Below are 21,891 nucleotides of genomic sequence, written 5' to 3'. Positions count from 1 at the left end.
GATGCAGAGTGGAAGGGAAGGCCATGCCTGGCTTCCGTGGGCAAAAGCATGGGGTGAGACCCACTGTCGGCCTTTGGAGGGGGGGCATGGGAATATTGGCGACCGTGACTACACATCCCCCTCAGAACGTGTACCCCATGCCCTCGCTATAACCCTCTTTTCTTCCCATCAACATTTTGTTCCAATTGTATTTCACTCTTGTCTACCCAAGTTCCATTGCAAATTTGTTCACTATTCCTTGGCAGAAACAGTGGGGCCCCAGCCCTGTGCCAGGGATTCATTTCTTTAGCTGATGCCCTTTTTCTCTCAGCCTTGTCCATGCCTTCTTGGACAAGCCTTCTAAGGACTCTGCTGACCACTCTCGATAGCTTTCCCAGGTCACAGTTAAGCAAGGCCGCCAGGGATCTCTATGTCTGATTGTGGCCACGTCCTTTAAGAAACAGTGAGAAGGGAGTTCCCGTGGTGGCTCAGCGGAAACGAATCCGACTAGTATCCATGAGGCTGTGGGTTCGATCCCTGGCCTCGCTCAGAGGGTTAAAGATCTGGCATTGCTGTGAGCTGTGCAGACGCGGCTTGGATCTGGCACTGCTGTGGCTGTGGCGTAGGCTGGCAGCTGTACCTCTGAGTCAACTCCTGGCCTGGGAACGTCCATATGCTGCAGGTGTGGACCTAGGAAGAAAAAAGAAGACTAGAAAAACAAATGATTGTGTTACTTCTAAGTCTGACCAGCAGACTCCTACTGAAAAGCACATCAGGAATTTGTGGAAGGAAGAAAAAGAGGGAGGGGAGAAAGAGGGAAGGAAGGAAGGGAGAGGAGGGAGGGAAGGCAGGCTGTTTATTATTTTGGAAAACCCTATTGCATTCTTTTGTTCTGTACAGTAAGATTTTGATCTGATGAGTTTGCCTAAAACAACGCCTGCAGTGAGCCGAGGCATGCCCGAACAGTTATTTCTCCACTTCTTTCGGGAGTTCATGAACGCATCTGTAACCAAATATCTAAGTGTTCAGCCTTGTCCATCCCTCTCCCAGGTCCTGCTGAGATGACAGTGATGAACTGGAGACTTTATATTCATTTCCATGGCAACAAACATCCCTGTCCCAGGACCACTTCCCAAAACCTTTGCAAATGCCGCTTTTCCATTAAGCCCAACCCCTGGGAGATAGCAGAGTGTTTGCAGAAGCAGCAAGACCCAGCCCACAGTGCCACCGTGGCCAGAGCAAGAAAAGGCTTCAGGAGAAGAATACGTAGCTCCATGTACCTGGGAACAGCAGGTGAAACAAAGACAATTAACTAAATTGGTTTTTCTCCAATTGTTCCTTCTCTTGGAAAGTTTGCCCCTAGTGTGAAAAAAATCTCACTTCCAACTTCCGTTCCACACACACAGGCAGCTTTATATCTCAAGTCTGGAAATTTCCCAGACAAGGAAAAATGGTAGCTCACGTTTCCCTAGTGCTGTGGGTATCTGGTGGCCACCCAGTCTGTCTCCAGGACTAATTATGAGCGTTTATTTACAGCTCACGCTGCAAAGGCCGATGCTGGGCACTGTGCGTCTGTGACCAGTGACCTGCCATTAATCAATCATCAGAGTTCTAAAAACAAGGGGATGTGAACTCGGTATAGACCCAATTAACCTGAAATAGGAGAGAAAGGACTTCATGCTCTGAGTTACCTCATGGTGTGGTGTGTGCCGGTGGCTTCTGGGAGGTCACTGCAGGACCTTGACTGCAAGCTGAGAGCCAGCGCCCTGCAGAGAATGGGTCCCAAGCTCCTCCCGCTCCGTCCTGCTTCCTGCAGGCCAGCGGGAATGTCCAGACACCTGTGACAGCATGGACCCCGATGGCCTAAAGGGGCTTTGAGCTTCAGAACCTCAAGTGCCATACACCCAGGACAGACCTCATTTTGAGCCAGGCAGGTTCCGAAGGAAAACGAGCTTGGACGGAGCCCCCACCCTGGACATCTTGTGTCCGTGTGATACTGGCACCGCTCCCCTTTCTTCCCATTTCCCTGGATGCTGGTCTGAGCACACGGTCTGGCTCCAGGCACTCCCAGCAGAGAATCCTCCCTATCTGTTGGCCGGAACATGGGAGAACGAGACCCACCCTGACGGCTCCATCCTCGGGCAGAGGAAACGAGGTCATGCCCAGAGGCCAGTAGGCTCAGGGCCCGGGACACAGGACAGCCATCCCACGAGGTGCCATCACCGTCGTTATCCTCGCCACCGTCTGAGTTGAGAGTTAAGGGGGAGGCGTCTCGGCATGAGTGTCTCTGTGCGTCATGGGCTTCCTGAGATCAGGTCTCCGCTGACATGGGCCACCCAGGGGTATAAACCATTTGAACGACATCCAGGACCCAGGTCAGGCCACTGCCGGGACCAGCTTTCCTCCTTGTTGTGGCAACTGTAGGATTGAATTCCCCCTCCATCTGTGGGATCCCTAAGAGCCCACCTCCAAGGCGAGAAAGAGAAACTGAAACCCCTGCCTGTGGACAAGGAGGCGCTCACCCATTTCTGAAAACCACAGCCAGGCCTTAAGGAGGCAACTTAGAGTACTGGTTGCCTTTAACGTGGTCACGGAGCAGGTGCTGCTCCTGTAACACAGTTACCCCCCACTGTGAAGTGAGGGGGGGGGGGGCCTTGGGATGGTCCATTGCTTGGGCCCAGCTTGGGCTCCTCAGCCCCTGTCTGCACCAGGCTGCCCAGCTCCCAGGGCCTCACGGCTGTTGCCAAACAGAGGTGGGCACAGCGTCCCCCGTCACGTGTCTCTCACATGAAGAATCGTCTGGGCCTCACTGTGGATGCTGGAACCTGGAATGGCCCTTGCCAGTCCCACCTCCAGCCCCACCTGCTGCGTTTCCTGTTTTGTTGGCTCTGGGCAGGGTGCTCCCCGCAGGCTTTTCCAGGGGTCCCCAAGGCTCCAGTCAGCAGTGGTGGCCGAGTAAGGTCAGCAAGGTGCTGGCTCAGAGGCCCTGGGACAAGACAGACAGCCGCAGACCCCAGCCCAGGCGGCGGCACAGCAGGTCCTCCTGCAGGGATGTGCTATGAGTTACACCATCATCCCGCAGCCCCTGGCACGACAGACCAGAAGCCCTGCCCCGTTCCACACACGGTGGTCGTCTCTTTCACATACACCCAAGGTTTTCAGAGTTTGTGTGTGTAACCATGCGATTGTTACAAGGATTAATTGAAATCCATCAAAATGCACTATCTTAAAAGGATCTCACTCCCCATTGGCACATGTCAGGCACTGTTATTCACTCATTACTTGCAACCTCACAACTTACAGAAATTGACATCTGGTGTCAGAGGGTGATTCTTCTCCCATTCTGGGCTTCGGCAGAGACCTTGACATAACTGCCTCCCCAGCTCTCTTTCTCTCTCACCCTCTGGGCACACCCGACTTTCCAGAAGGATCCATTGAGAAAAGCACATGTCCTCTGTACCTCTGCTGAGACACCCACACTTCTCTGGTGCCACGTGGCCAGGCAAAACCTCTGAGTAGGTGTATTACCTTGGCACAAGCAGGGCTGCCACCCAGGTCAGGGCAGGAGGGATCTGCCTGGACGCAAAGCCTTGTGTGTCCCGACTGCAGAAGCTGGGGCCCTGCAGGGCTTCTCAGTGTGGTTGCACAGCTTTGCACCCTAACGTCAGCCTGGGTGCTAGTTAAAAAAGACACATTCCCAGGCCCTGCCCAAAACTGCTAAATCAGAATCTCTGGATGTGGAATCCAGGAATTTTCAATTTTACCCTGAATACCCCCGCCCCCGCCCACTGATGTATTCTCCTGGTGGGGAGCCCTGGCGAGGAGCACTCCTGCTAGCCGTCCCCTTGCATCCCCGCACCATGAATCCAGTGTCTCAGGGCTTGGGGAGCCCTAGCGGAGGCGGCAGCCCTGCGGATGGGGAAGACCGGCCCCTAGATGCAGAATGGGCTCCGTTCCATCAGGCTTCCAGTTCATCCCTTGAGAATAGGGTCGGCTGCAGAAACTGCTAGACCAAGGAGACCTTCCAAGTACTGAGAACCTTCCAGTGGCTCCATGCTGTGCTGGGTGCTGGATGTGGGCCATCTCTCATCCCCAGACTAGTTGTCATCTCTGCTCTACAGCCATAGACACTAAGGTTAAGTGACTGGTCCAAGGCCACACAGCTGGTCAGAGCAGAAGCAGTTGTAATCCTGGGCCAGCTGACTCTCTTCAGGTGACACTGCTGGAATCTTCTGGAGGAGACAATATGAGACAGGCTATAAAAAGGAACACTGGCATAGTTTCTGGTTGAATACAGCCAGAATTAGGGAGTTCCTGTTGTGGTTCAGCAGTAACAAACCCAACTAATAACCACGAGGATGCGGGTTCAATCCCTGGCCTCTCTCATTGGGTTAAGGATCCAGCATTGCTGTGAGCTCTGACGTAGGTCACAGATGCAGCTCAGATTCTGCGTTGCTGTGGCTGTGGGGTAGGCCAGCAGCTGCAGCTCTAAGTCGACCCCTAGTCTGGGAACTTCCATATGCCGTACATGCAGCCCTAAAAAAAAAAAGAAGAAGAAGAAGAAGAAAAAGAAAAAGGAAAGCCAGACTTCCCCTGAGCCTTTGAGCTCAGAGATCAAATGCTGAGAATGCGCCAAGACAGGCTAAGGCTGAGGTGGTTTTAGGACTCAAAACATCAGCTAGCTCCTTCCAAAACCTGTGCTGACTCTGGAAGGATGAGATCTTTTAGCTGGAGTTTGGACTCTTGTCTTGGGGTGGCAGCGGTTTTGTTAAACTGAAGCCAGTTCTCTGTGTGGGTCATTAAGGCGGGGATTGGCAGCATTGTCCACCTGAGGGTCAGGGCACAACAGGACGATGTGCACCAATGTACCCAGCCCCCAGGCCGCCTTTGCCACCCCTTCTGCCACCTGTGCCTCCACTCCATGGCCACCCACTGTCCAGAGCCACGTGGATCATCCCCCAGCCTGTGGTGCAGCACAGCCTCCTCTGCCGCTAATTGGCCGTGGAAGCTGTTTCGAGTAATCAGAATTGCTAGCGGCTCCCCTAATGGTCTCTGTCAGGAGACCACCTTGGAGACGTTCTCCAATTAGGGAGCAGCCGAGCCAGCAAAGCAGCGTGGCCCGTCTGCCCAGAGCCCCTGCGTGTGACAGCGGCTCGTTACACAGGACACCCAGGTCCACTGGTCCCGTCGGTCGGCACAGCCCCACGGAGGGGCAGGAGGCAGGTCTCCTCCTCGCATCCTTAGGCTCCCAGCTGCTCTGTGCTCCCCCCCTTCATGAGCGCCCCCTGTGGTCCAGCATAAAGGGCCATGCTCACCATCCCGCTAGCACATTCCACGTTTTAGGAATTTCTGTCTGAAAGAGCTGGTTTCTTTTGAGATCAGAGGTCCGCTTTTTAAGGATGGTGGACCACCTTAGGGAAGATGTGAGCTACAAGGGAAGTAAAGAAAGTCTAGTTCCACCTGTTCCTAAACAGCAAAGGAGGGGGGCGAGGCCAGGGAAAGGAAAGGCTTGCCCCGTGGGGTCCTCGACCCTGGACAGGAGGGCTGGAGCCCACCCAGGTCACTCCTGCTTCCCTTCACCCCACCTTCAAACACAGACCCTCTTTTTCCATGTCTCTGTCCTCACAGTCAGGCCTGGCTGTGGGCCAGCAGGAGACCCCTGCACATACCACCAGGCTGTGGAGACATCCGTGACACAGTCATGGCCCTGTGCTTTTCAGGAGCATCTCTTCCGGAGCCTTCATCTATATCAGAATAAAGGTGCCCCTGATGGGCAAACAGAGCCCTATGGGGTTTTGCCTTGGCAAGTAGGTGACATTTTTGTGCAAAGAAAAGAGTGTCTCTTCATCCCGGCAAATTCACCCCCATACCCAGAAATACAGATTCTGAACTAGATTCCCACCCCGCACTGGACATATTTTTTTTTTTTTTTTGTGCAGTGTGCCACCTGCACCGCTGTCTATGGTAGCCATAAGCTTTGAGGGCCGTGGCCATGTCTGTCTTGTTCTCTGCTGTATTTATTTCCTGGACATCGTGCCCAGTCCATAGTAGGAAGACACAGTTATTCAATAAGTGAAGGAATTCATTAATGCTTTCACTTAAATTTCAAATTTACACTTTCAGAGAGGGACTCAGAAGGGCCATTCCAAGAAATGAATCTCCAGCAGTGGAGATTCAGATGTCATCAGAGTCTTAGGAGGTCAGTTGGGCCTTATATCTTTCCTCACAGGAGTCTGCTCATTACTTTGCTAGGTTTTCTGCTGAACAATCTAAACTCACATTCAAAATAGTTTTCCCTTCTGTCTCTTTCTTAATATCTCAGCACAGCTCCTGCTGTGGACAATTGTTAAACCTCAGGCCTGGCAGTTGAACGGCTCCACCACCCAGGCAAGAACCTCATCTTGTGTGTGCCAGCAGGAGGTCCAGCCTCGCTCAGGGTCTCCTGCCGAAGGGCAAGACCAATGGGACAGGCCATCCGAAGACCTTGAGAATAACTTTGGGGACGGATCTTGGGCATTAGCTAGAGCTCACTCTTTTTGGTCACTTTAATGAAATTTTCATATTAAAAGGATGCACAACCTAAAACCTGTGTGGCAAAGTGTTTTTAAAAATTGGTAACACCATCTCCCATGAAGAAAATCTGCATCAAAGCACTTCTAGTGCCTGGAACATAATAATGCTCAATAAATGGGAGCCCATGAATCTTTTATATCAATAGCCACTTGAAATAGGTTAAGCCACAGTCTAAAATTCGGGCACAATCGGATATAGATGAGAAATTTTGCCATGCAAAGGATCTTTTGATTTTTTTTTTTTTTTATAGATTTCCTCTCAGTAGAATAATCTCTTTTTATTGGGAAAGGAGACAACATCTAGCATTTTCAGCCTGATGTGAGCTGGGGACTGTGCCAGGTTTTAAGTTCACCACTGTATTCTCTGCCGGACTTAGGGGAAGGGTTTTTTCCTCCCACTTTCCAGATGTGGAGCTCAAGGTTGTGGATCCCCAAACCAGCATCCTTTTTCTTCTCTGGTGTTGAGAAGTGAGCCCAGAAATGGGAATGGTCCATAGTGAACTCAGCCGAAATGGCCCACGTGACCACATGGTCAGGTCATGGCCAACCTCCCTGTCCAAGACCCGCCTTCCTTTGGCCTGGGATGGACAGTGGTACCTTTCAGAGACTAGCATCTTCTAACCCATCCGTATTGCAGCCTCGCCAGCAGGGAGGCTGTGTGGACCAACAAACAGAAGGGAGGTAGTTATAGGGGACCCAAGTCCCCCTGAATCTTCTAAGTATCAAAACTGAGTGGCTCCAAACTCAGAGTGCTTCAAAATAGGCAATTTCCTTATCTCTAATAAATTGAATGAAAATACCTCTTCTCTTCCCCATCTCCAAAACATTTCCATCAGGTTGTCTATTTCTCAAGTTTTCGGTGAATTTGCTGCATTGTCAGCTGGTCCCGGGAGAGTGTTTTCATCCTTCGGACATGAGTATTGCATAAGATTTCCTGGCATGGCCTCCTGCGCGGCGCTCTGTCTCCACTAGTAACCAGAGGGGATCCTTCTGCACTGACTCTTGGAACCGCTAGGACCTTGGGGGGCGCCATCTGTCCAGAAGCGCTGCCTGCCTCAGGTCCTAGCCTGTCCTGAAACCAGGGGCACAGGCGCTCCCCCTAGTGGTGTCACGCAGAATGCCCTTTCTCATGGGCAGCCCGCACGGGTTTCACAAAGGCAGGTGTGGCCCCGCTTATTCCCGAGTGCCCTTTGCCCTGGAGCGAGCGGTGACATGATGGGTGAGTTAGGTCACCTGGTTACCCGCTGGGACCACAGCCCTGTTCCCCACCTCCACTCTCGGCCTCAGCACATGGACCGGGAGTGTGGAGCGGCTGTCGTCCTGTGGGCATCCAGCCTTCAGGGGCTCTTTTGTGCTCCTTTGTGAAAAGGTTCAGACCCAGTCTGCTCAGTCGTGTCTTCTTCCGGCCCTGTGCAGGTCCTGTGGCCTCCGTCGTGAGTCATTTGGGGAACTCATTCTCAGAAGGGGAGAAAGCAGTCTGTGTTTCTCAGCATCCTTATCATCACCGCACCCCACTTCCCCCGCCTTCGCCGTGGACCACTTTATCTCTACCATCATCCCACTGCTACTCAATCCCTCCACCATCCTCACTGCACCACTGTCCCTGCCTCCTCACCCAAACCACATCCCCATAACAGTCCTCATTCAAAGTCTCCCTCCATCTCTCTGACCCCTGACCATCGCCACCCCTTTTCTGGCACACGGCTGTTTGGAAGCTTCTGTTTGCCGTGTGGCGGGGCCTTAGTTCCTTGTGTCCCGGAATCAGGGAGCATCCCTGCTTCTGAGGGTCCAGGACAGAGAGGTAGAGCATCTCTGTGGGGAGCACTGTGTGTGGTCCCTTGTGGATGCTGATGAGGATGGGAGATATTGGAGCAGAAGCCTCCACGGGGGGGGGGGGGGGGGGGGGGTAGATACACGTTCCACCTCCTGAAATGCAGACGGGCCACCAGGGGGTGCCCCCTGAATGGCTTGAGGACTGACTGACGTTTCTGCTGATGTAAATGAACGCAGGTTTGGAGAGCAGTCAAACAGGAGGCACTGCCCAGGAAACAGGTTACTGCGCGCACAGGCAGCCTGAGGACAAAGCAGACTTTCTAGCTCCAGCCTTTTGTGACAAATGCCAGGGGAACTTTCCCTTTCCCCTTTATGGTCCAGTATAGAAACTTCACAACTAGAGCTTGGCTGCCTGGAAGCCATGCAGCTCCGGTCTGTTCCTTATTCATTTGGCCTCAGGCTCCCAGGCACCAGACCGGAACCAGAGCCGGGTTCATGAGAATAATAACCTCAGCCCTGAGGACCTGGAAGGGGTATTTCTAAGCTCTAACAGCTTGTACAAGGAAAGGAAAAATAAGTTTGGTGAGAGCGTCTTTTAAGGGAGCCTAAGGAACCTAACTAAACACATCATTTTCAAATGAAACACAAATGTCCTGATGCAGAGGTGGAATTGTGAAATTTCACAAATTTCCACACTTGAGAATTGTCTGAGAATAATTCTTCCAGGCTAACCCTCGTTTCTTCTTTATCTCCTCTCATTCCCCGGGTGATGTCATCTAGTCCCACGATTTTAAAATCTTTCTCGTCTCTGACTCCAGGTCATTCTTCCTTCCTGAACGCCAGGCTTACAAAGCCAGGTGCCCCTTGATTTTCTCCATTCAGACACTTCATAGACACCTCCGCTGTAGTGTCATTGGAACAGATCTCCTGATTTAACCCCCAAACCGGATCATCCCCCATCTCGTCATCTCAGTGACTCGTAAGCAGCCCTCACCTGCTTACTCTTGTTACTATTCAGACAAGAACCTCAACCCGTTCCTTCGCTCACAGCATCATCTGCTGTATCAGCAAGCCCTGCCTGAGAACACAGACACCCCCCACCCCGCCGTTTCTTCCCCCAGTCCCACCCCAGTCCAGGCCACCAGCATCTCTTGCTGGGGCCACTCCAGCAGCCTCTAAACTGGACTCTCTGCTTCTCCCTCATTGGAGCTCCTTTTACTTGGGTTCACTTACCCTCTTACCCTCTTGGATAGCTGGCTGATGCCTTTCAGTTTGGTAAACTTGCAGTCAGTATCTTTTTAAACACTCCTTCTGCCCAATTCTTTCTCACCTTTCCTGAAACTCCAGTTCCAGGTATGTTAGTCCTCTTTGGATTACCCCCAAGCTCTCGAGTGATCTGTTCAATTTTTTTCATCATTTTTCTCCTGTGTGCTTCCACCTGGGCCTTTTTTTTTTTTTTTTTTTCTGTCTTTTTGCCATTTCTAGGGCCACTCCCGCGGCATATGGAGGTTCCCAGGCTAGGGGTCGAATCCACTGGCCTATGCCAGAGCCACAGCAGCTCGGGATCTGAGCCGCATCTGCGACCTATACCACAGCTCACAGCAATGCCAGATCCTTAACCCACTGAGCAAGGGCAAGGATTGGACCTGCAACCTCATGGTTCCCAGTCGGATTCATTAACCACTGAGCCACGATGGGAACTCCCTGGGCCTTTTTTTTTATTCTTGACTTGTCTTGGAATTTATGGCTCTCATTATCTGCTGTGCCCAGTCAGCTTATCTTGGTAAAGTCCAGTTAATAAATCCTTTATTTCCCACATTGTGTTCTATTAAAGGCTTGTTCTTCTCTGAATTTGGTTCACGTAGCCATAGATTCCTTCATGACTATGACATGACTTGAAAAAGAGAGAGAAATTTTAGTTCTTCTGGCTTTGGGGGTTGTTATCATGGGAACAACCATCTTTGAGAACTTTCTCTGGTCTCAATATCATTCTGCCTGAAATTTTAGATGCACTATTTTAAAAACTAGTTTCCTTATTACTGGAAAATTGTAAGAACAGTACAAAGGACTCTCATACATACTTTCACAGAAGACTCCTCTCAAGCTTCACCACCGGCCCTACCAATGTCATTTTCAGTAAGAGAAGTCACACCAGATGATCCATTACATGGACTTAGCATCTGTCTGCTGCCGGCTTCAGTTCAGGGTCGTTCTTCAATCCTTCACATTTTTTAAGATTATAGGCCAGTCATTTTAATAATGTCTCTCAAGTCAGGTTTGTCTGATGTTCCCTCATGATTATACGTTGAGATTATACATTTGAGGCAGGAACATAACTGAAGTTACAATAAGCTCTTCTCCTGTGTCCTGCCAATTAAGAATTACTGTCATCTTGTCCTGCCGCTGGAAATGTCACCTGGTGTCACTTGAATGGGGTTGGTGTCTGCTGGCTTTCTCCACTTTCAAGTTGTTCTCTTTTCCCTTAAAACGAATAAATGTTTTCTGCTGAGATGGTTTGAAACGATGGCGACATCCTGTTATTCCTCTTTCACCTACTAATTTGAGCATTTCTTGATATTTTTTGGTCTGAAATAATTAGTATTATGATTGCCAAATGAAAATTTTCTAATTCCTTAATTTCTTCTATTTGTATTAATTAAAATTCTACTCTAAGGAAGAATTTTCTCTTTTCCCCCATTTATTTGCCCACTTTTAGAAAATCAGTGTGGATTTGTAGAGTTCTGGTTATTCAATAGGGCATTATGTGCTAATATCTTTATTTATTTTCATGCTCAAATGTCCAAGAGTTCACCAGTGGGAGCTTCTTCAAACTGGCTTCTGTGTCCTTTGGTATGTCTCATGATTTGTTTAAGTTTTTCCTTACTTTCTGGCACAAGGTATTCTGAGCGATTCTTACACTTTGCCTGTCCCTTTCCTGGAATAAGCCATCTCTTCAAGAGCCTTGGTTCCCATGAGTGGTGAATTGCATTTAGGAACCAAGACATGAGAGTAAAATGTGCTCCTTGCTGTTGGGGTTTTGCTGCTCCCAGATCATCTCAGAGCAGAGACACAGAAAGTGTGTGTGTGTGTGTGTGTGTAAGGTTCATTCTGCAGGGTTCCTTCTAGCTCCCCTCTTTTTATATTTGTAACGCTCCCCTTCAGGATCCAGTGAGAAAACTGGATTCTATTCTCCTCAATGTATTCATCTATTGCTGGGGCCCCCTGACCCCACCTTCTTCTGCAGGTCCTGACCTCACCTTGCCACCAGCCAGTGCAGCTGCCTATCAGAATCAACTTGGCCACCCTCCTCTGGTCCCCTTCCTTGTAGTGCTCTGCCCCCACGCAGGCACCGTGATGCTCTGTGGCTGACCTCTTAACCATGAGTTTTTGAAGTTACACTGTCAGGAGAGTTGTCTCTCCTCGGAATAAAAAAAGCAAAAGTCATTCTGACCTGTTTAAAGTTCAGATGATAAGTATACTTGTCACAACTCAAAGGTAATTTTGTTTGGGTTCATAGGACCCACTTAGAAGGATATTTCGATTTTTCATACTGTCTAATTTTCGCACCATAACTAAGATTGAGCCCATACCTGTTACAGAATGTCCTCTGCCCAGGCTTTAGGTGGAAATGTGTCAATGAAAGTAAAACCCGCACTTTTTGATGCTGCTGCCTCAGGGGAGCAGAACTAGCCACAAGCAGGTTTGTTCTGGTCAATATGAACTAGAGATCAGATGACTTTATAGGTCAGAGACCCACACTGTGCCTAAAGGCATTGCTTACTCAGAAGATACTTTAAAGTCAGTCTTTTTTATTTCTTTATCAGAAGTGGTCCAAAAGGGGCCAGTCATTGACCTTGTACTTGTCACCAGCTGTATCTATATACTGAGGATGATACTGCTTCTGAGAGGCCCTGTGCTGGGCTTTGAGGTGGGACATAGGTTATCGGTGACCGCTGTGTCCTTCTTTCCTCCACTGCATCCCATTCATAGATGTCTCCTTATTTTTTAAATTTCAGGTGATGGAAGAGCTGAAATTTGCTTTAAACATGCAGGTGGACTCAGGAAAATTACAGTAGATTATCTGGCAATGACCCCCAGCCTTTGCTGAATCTCTTTGGTGGCAGGAACAGTTCTCAGCCACTTTCCAAAGAGCTAAACGGTGCTGTGTTGAAAGTCATGTTCATGTATTTATCTCAGTTTTTGAATTGTTATGTAATATTTTTAAAGTCATAATCTAACTTCCGCCTCTGGCAATGTGGCAGAGAAATATATTTTTAAATCCTTTTAAGCATTGACATGCTGGTAAGAATATAAGAAATAGTTAGAGACTGAAAAAGCAAGTGAAATCTGGAGCCTAGAGAGGTAATATAGCCATGAAACCGGCTTTACCTGGAGGGCTTTTGCCAAACTGGGGGGACCTCAGCTTTGGTTTGCACACAACATAATTTGGTCTATCAAGGACATATCCCAGGGTCCTTCTAAGGTGACATATTTGGAAACACCCCCCCCCCCCAATTTTAAACCTGGTATTCCAAGGAGTTATATCTGCAGTGGAGAGGTAAGTAAGGAAAAAAAAGAAAAAAAACACCTTGTCCCACATTTGAGACAAATATGTTTATCTCAAATCTTGGCACAAAATTAGAGAGTGAAGAGGGGAAACGTCCCATGATAACACAGAACTATATGCTGACTTCCACAAGAACCTGTAGCTCAGATACAAACTACCTAGGTAACCTGAAAAACTCAAACCAAAAATTGAGTTTAACCTAAAATGATGGGGCCCTGGGGGTACCTAGCACAATCAAGATGAGCCCATCTTCAAACTGCACCCAGAATTTTCACAGATCAACTTTCAAGAAAGTGAGCTCATTCTTTTTTAAAAAAATCGTAAGGAGTTCCCGTCATGGCTCCGTGGTTAATGAATCTGACTACCATCCATGAGGACGCAGGTTCAATCCCTGGCCTTGTGCAGTGGATCAAGGATCCAGCATTGTGGTGAGCTATGGTGTAGGCCAGCAGTTACACCTCCCATTTGACTCCATATGCCATGGGTGCAGCCCTAAAAAACAACAACAACAACAAAATTTAAATACCATGGGGGAAGCACCATGTAAAAACCAGTGTAAATAGTGAAGTCACACAGAATATGAAAGATATATGTTTAATATTTTTTGAAGATTGAAATACAATTGAAAATCAAGAGATTCCATAAATGGCCAATCATTTTTATGAAGAACCAAGAAAAAATTGTAGAAAAAAATTTTAAGTTAAACACTCAGTGGGAAGGGTAAGAGTAGATTAGAGAAAGCTGAAGAAGGAATTCAGGAGCTGGAAGATGAATTTGAAAAAATTATACAGAATGCAGCACAGAGAAACCAAATGTGGGAAACCTGAAAGGGATAAGAGATACTGAGACAGAATAGAACTCATATCATGTGTCTAATCAGAATGCCTGAGGGAAAAAAAGGAAGAAAGAAGGGAGCAGAGATAACATCTAAAGGAGGATGGCAGTGAGTTGCACGAATTGATGAAAGACATGAATCCTCACTGCCAGGAAACCCAGTGAATTACAGGTAGAACAAATGCAAAGAGATATGCATGCTTACATCATAGAGAAACTGCAGAAAACTGAAGAGAAGATCTTCCAACTATCCAAAGAGAAAAGAGAGATTACCTACCAAGTGAAAAGGATGTCACCTGACATCTCCACAACCATGGAAGCCAAAGAGCAGGGGAGTAAAATGTTTATTGAGCTGAGAGGAAGATCTTTAAACATAGAAGTAATTCCACAACATAAGTGACTCTTTAAAATGAGGGTAAGATGAATATTTTCGACACACATACCTAAGAGCATTTGAGGCATGAGAAGGAATTATGATGAATAAAGACAGAATGAATATATACTGTTATCATATATTTAGGTCAGAAAAGTAGTGAGTGGAGTTCATGTGCTCTGAGGTTCTTCATGTGGAGCTTAAATTTATTGGTTACCTTTAGATTTTGGATTAATTACATAATTTTTAATTGATGGAATTAAGAGTAGAAGAATAAAAAGAGTTATATTTAATTTGTATGTGAGCAGAAGGGGAAAAAAAATGAAAAGGGAAGTATTCGATCTAAAGTAAGGAAACAAAATAGGAAGAGGACCGTGGCAAAAGGCAATCAGCAACCTAGTAGGAATGCAGAATGTGTAAATAATGGGGCTCCATCAGTAAAAAGAATGAACTTCAGGTCTATGCAAAGATGGGGATGAAACAAACCATAGAGCAGGAGCAAAAGAGGTAACTCTCGGGTAAACAAATACAGCAGGATTCATTTCTATAAAGTTCAGAAACATGTAAGAAAAAGCAATATGTTGCATAGAAATACAAAGATGAGCTCAAACTACAAAGAAAATCAAAATAATAATAAACACAAAATTCAGAATACTATTTACCTCTGAGTGGAAACCAGCGAACAGAGTTGGAGGGGGGAATTCAGAGAAATTCGAAACCCATGAAACTGTTGTCTTTAAATGGCCTCTCTCTTGAAATGGGTAGATGAGTACACAATTGTTTATTGCGTCACCCTTGGGCTGTCTGCAGAGTATTTAAGTATTTTTTATACCTACTCATTATTTAACAAGAATAACTTAAACATCTGCAGTTATTTTAATTTGACTTTGATGTGGTGTGAACTAGGGAGCTGATGTTATTTTCTTCCAGGTGGATCACCAGGTGCCCCAGCAGCATTCGTCAAATGATTGTCATTTTCCTAATGCAGTAGCTACTCTTGCCACGTATCGCATTTTCAGATACACGGGGATTTATTTCTGGACCCTCTCTTCTCTTTCATTGCCACCTCTGTGGCCATTGATCTGTCTGTTCCTCGGTCGTTATCTTATTGATTTGATCACAGCAGCTTTCCAGTTTGATGTTCCGACATCTGGAAAGGCACGTTCCCCCTCCACTACTCTTTCTCTTGTTTTTCTCAGTTATCTGGGGGCACTTATTCTTCCAAATGAACTTCTTGAGATTGTTTTATCCACGTCCCAAAGGACTGCATTAAATTTGTAAATTTATGGTAATGTCTTCCCAGCAAGAATAAGAAATGTCTTTGCATTTGTTCAAATCTTATTTTATGACCTTCAATAAGATTTTATAGTCTTTTTCATATCAGTCCTATGGCTTCCTTGTTAAATTTATTCATAAATATTTTATGGTTTTACCATTATTATGAGCGGACTGTTTTCCATTTTCTATTTCTAATTATTTTTCTAATGAAGAGAAGAATGGTGAATTTTGACATATTTATCATCTGTCCAACCACCTCATCATAATTCACTTAAAATGTTCCTATTTTTTCACTAGAGTCTCTTGGTTTTCTAAGTGTACAGATATACAGTCAGCCAAAAGAGATCATTGTCAGTTGCCTTTTCCAAATCTGTACTAGCATTTCATTTTCTTGTCTTACTATACTTCCTTTTTGAATAAAAATGGTGATGGCAAGTATCCATGTCTAGCTCCCGATTTCAATTGAAACAGCGATTGGCCATTTAAGAGGACATATTGAGACGTTTTCCTCTATGCTTTGCTCCTCAAAGTTTTTGTTTGGCATGACTGCTGTATTTTAGAACCTCTTTTTCCTAGTTTTGCTCTGGGCTTTGCGATATATACTCTACTTGATCTCGGACGTGACTAGTTTGCCTGTCAATATGGACAATTCTGTTCTTAAAAATCCTCTGATTTTCTTTTTAGTTCAAGAACCATGACTCTCTTGAAACCCTCTTTGCACAGTACGCAGTTCTCCTGGTGTTTTGCATTTGGTTGGCTCCACTGAGGTTGTCATCCTTCTCCTCCAATAACTCTAATTCTGTGGTTCTTCCTCCCCCCGGAGGCTGGACCCCCTAATGTAGATGCTTATGGTCCACGGCCTGCTCCCTGGAGCTCAAGTTCAGATACTGAAATGCCAACATGCAGTCGTGGTCTCACGACCAGGCCCCTGTAGTCTTGAGGGCCTCTGTGTGGGAGCATAGAGGTGGCCAGGACTGCGGAGACCCATGAAGGAAGCCTCCTGCTCTGTGGTCAGCATGTGTCCCCCTAGTCTCAGGGAAAGAGCAGGCCCATCCCACCCATTAGGCCAGGAAAGCCAGCCTCCCTGAGCCCTTAGGCCCACCTGCCTGAGCCTCAGCAGCTACTGGGCTCATGCAAATCAGAGGAGATACAACATTATCTACTTGGTACTATTTCTTAAGCTTTATTGGACATTTTCCAGCTCCTGTTTTTATGGCTGCTAATCCCACTGAGAGAAAAGGGCAGACCTTGGAAAGGAGAAACTGACACCCTTCTGATTAGAAGATACTACATTTTTCTGTGCTAATATTAGATACGTTCATTGAGCTCCATCTTTTTATCTTGACAAGAATAATCAAGAAGCACATATTAGTCTCTCTGGTTGTAAGATACACCAATGACAGGTGCTCTGCCAAGGTAACATGTCGACTTGGAAGCAGCACTTATACAGCAGGTAAAGGACCCTAGAAGGATTTCACCACATACCCTCCACACTCATAAGTCTCAAGTTTCCAGGAGCATCCTGGTGGCTCACGCTGTGCATCGCCGTAATAATCCTGCAAATAATTGGAGGCAGCCCGAGGTGTCACGGCCTTGAATCATGAGCTGGTAGAGAAGCAGGAACAAACCCACGTAATGAGGCATCAGTGAGAGAGTGAAGACCCACCGAGAACAGTGAAACCTGGCCCCTGAAAGCTGGAAGATGCTGGGAGCCCTGAACAGCTAGGGAAAGTGACAAGGGAGCTTGGTACCAGGAGGACACCTGAGGGCTCTGGTGGCAGAGAAGAAGACAAAAAGACAGATGCAACCTGGAGAGGCTTCAGGCAAAGAACCGGAACTTAGGGGTGGGAATGGGAGGACGTGCTCTAAAACAAAGCTATTTTGGAAAAGGAAGTCTCCCAAGGGCAAAACACCTATTGAGTGTCACATTTCTCTGCGGCTTTTTTCCCAAGAATGTCTCTGGAATAACCCTTCATAGGGCAGCTGAGATAACTCCATAGGTGAATAGAGGCAAAACGGAAAAGAAGGGCTTGTTAGCGCGTTATTACAGCCTAAAGATGTTCACGTGAAAGCACAGGCTCTCCTGGGCACCCTCACCTCACAGACGTGAGCTTATGTTTCAGAATCAAGGAATTTCTGAACAAGCCCCTCCCGTTACCAAGAAGGAAACAAAGGCTCAGGGGTGAGATTGACGTGCTTTGTGGAGGCCAGAGAGAACCCAAGTCTCTAGTCTCCCACCCTAACGCTGCCCACGGCCTCCACACACTACCACTCGTCGTGTCCCTCTGTGTGTTTCTTCAGAAGCCTTCATTTCTCATCGCTCAGCTCTCTAGCCTGCCGTCGAGGGTCTCTGCAGTGTGCTAGCCAGATTCCATATTTTACCTGGCATCTTCCCCAGCCTGCTCTGTGGCAGGCCCTGTGCCAAGCTCTGGCCATAAGAAGCGGAACCTGGTTCTTGTCCTGAAACCAGAGAGACCCCCCCCCCTGGTCCTGCCTGACCCTGGAGCTCTGAGCGGCTATGAAGTCTGGCACCCAGGGCCCCGCACCAGGGCCTGCTCTCCTGTCTGGGGAGCCACAGTGTTGCTGAAATATCAGCTACCTCTGTACCCTGACGCCAAAGAGAAATGCAGAGACAGGAGTTCTCTTCATGGCTCAGCGGTTAATGAACTCAACTAGGATCCATTAGAATGCGGGTTCGATCCCTGGCACCACTCAGTGGGTTAAGGATCCGGCGTTGTCGTGAGCTGTGGTATATAGGTCACAGACTTGGCTTGCATCCTGTGTTGTGGCTGTGGTGTGGGCCGGCAACTGTAGCTCCAATTCAACCCCTAGACTGGGAACCTCCATATGCTGAGGTTGTGGCCCTGAAAAGAAAAAAAGAAAGAAAGAGAGAGAGAAAAATGCAGAGATAGAGTTGGAGGAAACAGGGAAAAAAAAAACAAAAACAGCTTTAATTACCAGGCAAAGAGGGGAACACAGCAGGCTAGTGCCTCAAGGACCATGCCCCCCTTGGAGGGTGAGTTTCCCAGTGTTTGAGGAGCAGATGAGATAAGTTCATGGACATTTTCCTGATTGGTGGGTGGTAATGTCACTGGCAGGCAGCATCATCAGCCTCCGGGTTCCAACTGGTCTGGGGTCTACATGCTTGTGGGTGGCATCCAGTTGACTTCCTCTACCCAGCGGGGGCTTCAGCACCTGCCAAACAGCTCCAAGGACATGGCTCCAAATATTATAGTCTTTGGAAAACCGAAGGTCCTTGACTTTGTTGAATGGCTAAATTATTATTACTGTTTTCCTTTTTCTCATTATTTTCTTACGTCTCTGGTTAAATGGGTTTTTTTGACTAAAGTTTTTCTATTGATAAAAGTCAGGGGATAGGTCGGGGTCCACTCTGGGAAGGGGCCTCTTCAGTCACAGCAGAAGCAGAAGGTCCCCCCATTAGGGCAAGACGTGCTAGGTGCTGGCAAGCCACTGGACAAAGCTCCAGGCTGCTTCTAAGTGGAACATGCCCACAGGAGGCCTCAGGGAGAAAGCTCTGGAAATCACGAGTTGGGCAGCTTTCCTGTCATCCTATGATACAGTGGGAGAGATGACAGAGCAGTGCAAAGGGCTCCCAGAGGGAAGAGAAGCACCAGGACTGATGGAGGTAGGTGGGGGGGTGACATCGGCAGGACCAGGGCCCAGGTTGTGGTGGCCTCTGAAACTGAGCTCTGGGGCTCACCCGGCAGGTCAGAGACCCTGAGGGGATGGGTAGAGCCTGAAGAGTTTGGGCTAGAGGCCAGTTGGTCACTGTGCCCTGAAAGTGTGTGATTTTGGATTCCCCTGGAAGCTGGGCAGGCTGTACACGGGTCAAGCAAATTCCTGATATAAGGGAAACTGCAAGGGAAGCCTTTCCTAAAGATATGACAAAGCGTGTGCTATTCTAAGTCTGCATTTTAAAACCAGGGGATGCTTGGGAGTTCCCGTGGTGGCTCAGCGGAGAGGAACCTGACTAGCATCCATGAGGACGCAGGTTGGATCCCTGGCCTCGCTCTGTGCATGAAGGAATTGCCATGAGCTGTGGTGTAGGTCGCATTCGGGGTTCAGATCCTGCATTGCTGTGGCTGGGGTGTAGACCGGCCGCTGCAGCTCCAATTAGACCCCTAGCCTGGGAAGTTCCATATACCGAGGGTGTGGCCCTATAAAGCTAATTAATTAATGAATTAATTACATAAAAATAAAAATAACCAGGGAATACTTTTGATATAAATATATTCCCCTTCTCATGAAGGCAGGCCTCCTGAAGACGGTAACTAGCCCACGCTGTGTACACTTACGTCAGTAAAACCAAATGGCCTTTTTTCCGTCCTCTTCATTGAACCTCTCGGTAATTCCAAATGCCTCCATGAAGCACTTCCTGGGTGCCACGCCCTTCGTGTGAATTATCTTGTTTAATCCTCAGCCCTGTCAAGGACAAACTACTGTTACCCTCACTTTTAGGTGGGCAAGTAGGCAACTAGCCTGGAACCACACCGCTAACAGGGCGGGGAGCCCGGGGCTGGGTCAGTGTGAGGTTCATCCATGTGTTGCTTTAAACCACACGGGGGTTCGGTTATGGGTTCACATGAGCCCTAGGGTGGGTCTAGACGCAGCACGCACAAGGGGAAGCAGAGCCGCACAAGGGGAAGCAGAGCCGTGTCCGCACATACGCAGGCAACTCCAGTTCCTCCTCCAGCTCCCTGCCCGGTGCCTTTCCCACGGGAGAATTCAGCAGAGTTGAGCTCAGAGGGTTGGGGTCTCGCTTCCTCTCTTCTGGGGTCTTTGAGAGTCTGGGAGCTCCAGAGGAAGGAGAGGCCCCAGAGAGGCAACAAGGACTCTGATGACATATGTCACTGTAGGCACTCTGTGTCATCAGGAAAATTATCCAAAACTTGGGAATTAGGCAGAGGGAGGGTGACAAGATCTCCCAGGATCACTTTGGAACATTTTTAACAGGCCCACCCAAAAGTGTCTACTGATCCGTGCTGGGGAGTTACATCTTTGCTCAGCTCACTATTTTGTGTTGATTAAAGGCCCGGGCTATGCAGTTACAGATTTGTTTCCAGGAAGGATGTGAACTTATTTTTTTCTGGTGGAAAAAACTTACCCCCAATGGCTATAGTGTCCTTGCCCTTAGGTCATCCCCCAGGTGTGTGCCCCTCCTGGCCGGCTCGCCCCACCTTCTCTCTCCAATGCCCCAGACCTCCTCCAGCCTTCCTTTGAACCAGCCTCATGCTCTTGCAGGTCCCTCGTTACTGAGTTGGGTAAATCTTTAACGCTTGCTCCCCTTGTTCTCATCAAACAAACACTTTGGAAAGTGTACGTGGGCATCTAAGGTCTTCATTTCCGACTGCAACTAACCACCTCCGGAAGCCCTGCCTGGGGCCATTGGACCGGTGTAGCATCCTAGTCTGTGCTTTGGCTTGCTGCTGAGTTGGTTAGAATCGAACTCCTTAGGCAGAGTGAGAGCCCACCGAGAGCTGTCCGTCTCCCATCCTTCCTTTGACTTAGGGACGTGTTTTGAGGCCAGTTTGTCAGAGCTGAATTTAGGATCATGAGCCATCCATACCAGTTATGGTACCTCCTGGTGATGGATAACCATATGTTTCTGCTAAGCTTTGGGACCTGGAAAATCGGTCGAGTGCTTCCGAGCTGGTTAAAGTTCTGCTTTCATGAGGCACACGGTTGTCTCGGCTGAGGTTGTGTTGTGCGGTCACGGAGAGCACATCACGTCTACCCACCAGTCACCCGAACCATTTCAGGGGAAGAGGCCAGGGGAGCGGAGCAGGGAGGCACTGAAGGTGGGCGGGGTGGGGCGGGGGTACGGGCCAGCTGTCTGTGCGTGACAGCTGAGTGACTTTGGGATTCGATGAGATCCAAGCAGGGCTCCCTCCTGTGACACTGACAACCTCCAGCCCTCAGAGAAGTTGCTCCATCAGCTTCTGAGCTGTATGTTCTTGGGCTGTGTGAGCAGCAGAGAGCCTAGAGGCCAGGGTTCCTGATGTTGGCTTATGTCATGATGTTGGAGAAACTCAGATTCTAGAAATCTATACCCTCCCGGCCCAAATGCCTTGAGGCGGGGGTGGTCTTCCTGGCTGAGTGGATTATCCCAAGTCCGAGGGATCTGGAGTGGGACTCATTCAAATCAGGCAATGCCACCTACCACCTACTTGCCCTCTGACCATAGGCGTATCACTTCTTGACTCTTCTTTTCCAGTCTATAAAATGGGCACATACATGTGCCACAAATACATTCAGAGTGAGGCCTGGGTGTCTGCTTCCTGGGGCTGTTACGAGGATTACATGAGGATTAGATGAGCTGGTGGAAATATCAGGGACGTGCCTGGCCCTTAGCGTGCCTTGGTGACAGGACTTTACCATGTGCTCTGTGAATAGGAGTCCCTTGAAGCATCAGCTTTTCCGGCTGGGTAGCAGAAATCCCATCTCCCTGGGAGGAGTTGCACATTTTCTTTCCAACCCTTGAGTGTGCACGAGAC

General features: G+C 48.3%; 1 protein-coding gene across 1 annotated transcript in view; it reads left to right on the top strand.

Moving 5' to 3' along the window:
- Positions 1 to 21,891, top strand: part of FSTL4 (follistatin like 4) — a 416,868-nt gene that overhangs the window by 174,112 nt on the left and 220,865 nt on the right. The window lies entirely within an intron of this gene.

Source organism: Phacochoerus africanus, chromosome 4 (genome assembly GCF_016906955.1).
Source record: "Phacochoerus africanus isolate WHEZ1 chromosome 4, ROS_Pafr_v1, whole genome shotgun sequence".
NCBI classification, from domain to species: domain Eukaryota; kingdom Metazoa; phylum Chordata; class Mammalia; order Artiodactyla; family Suidae; genus Phacochoerus; species Phacochoerus africanus.
This window is presented reverse-complemented; position numbering and strand designations above follow the sequence as displayed.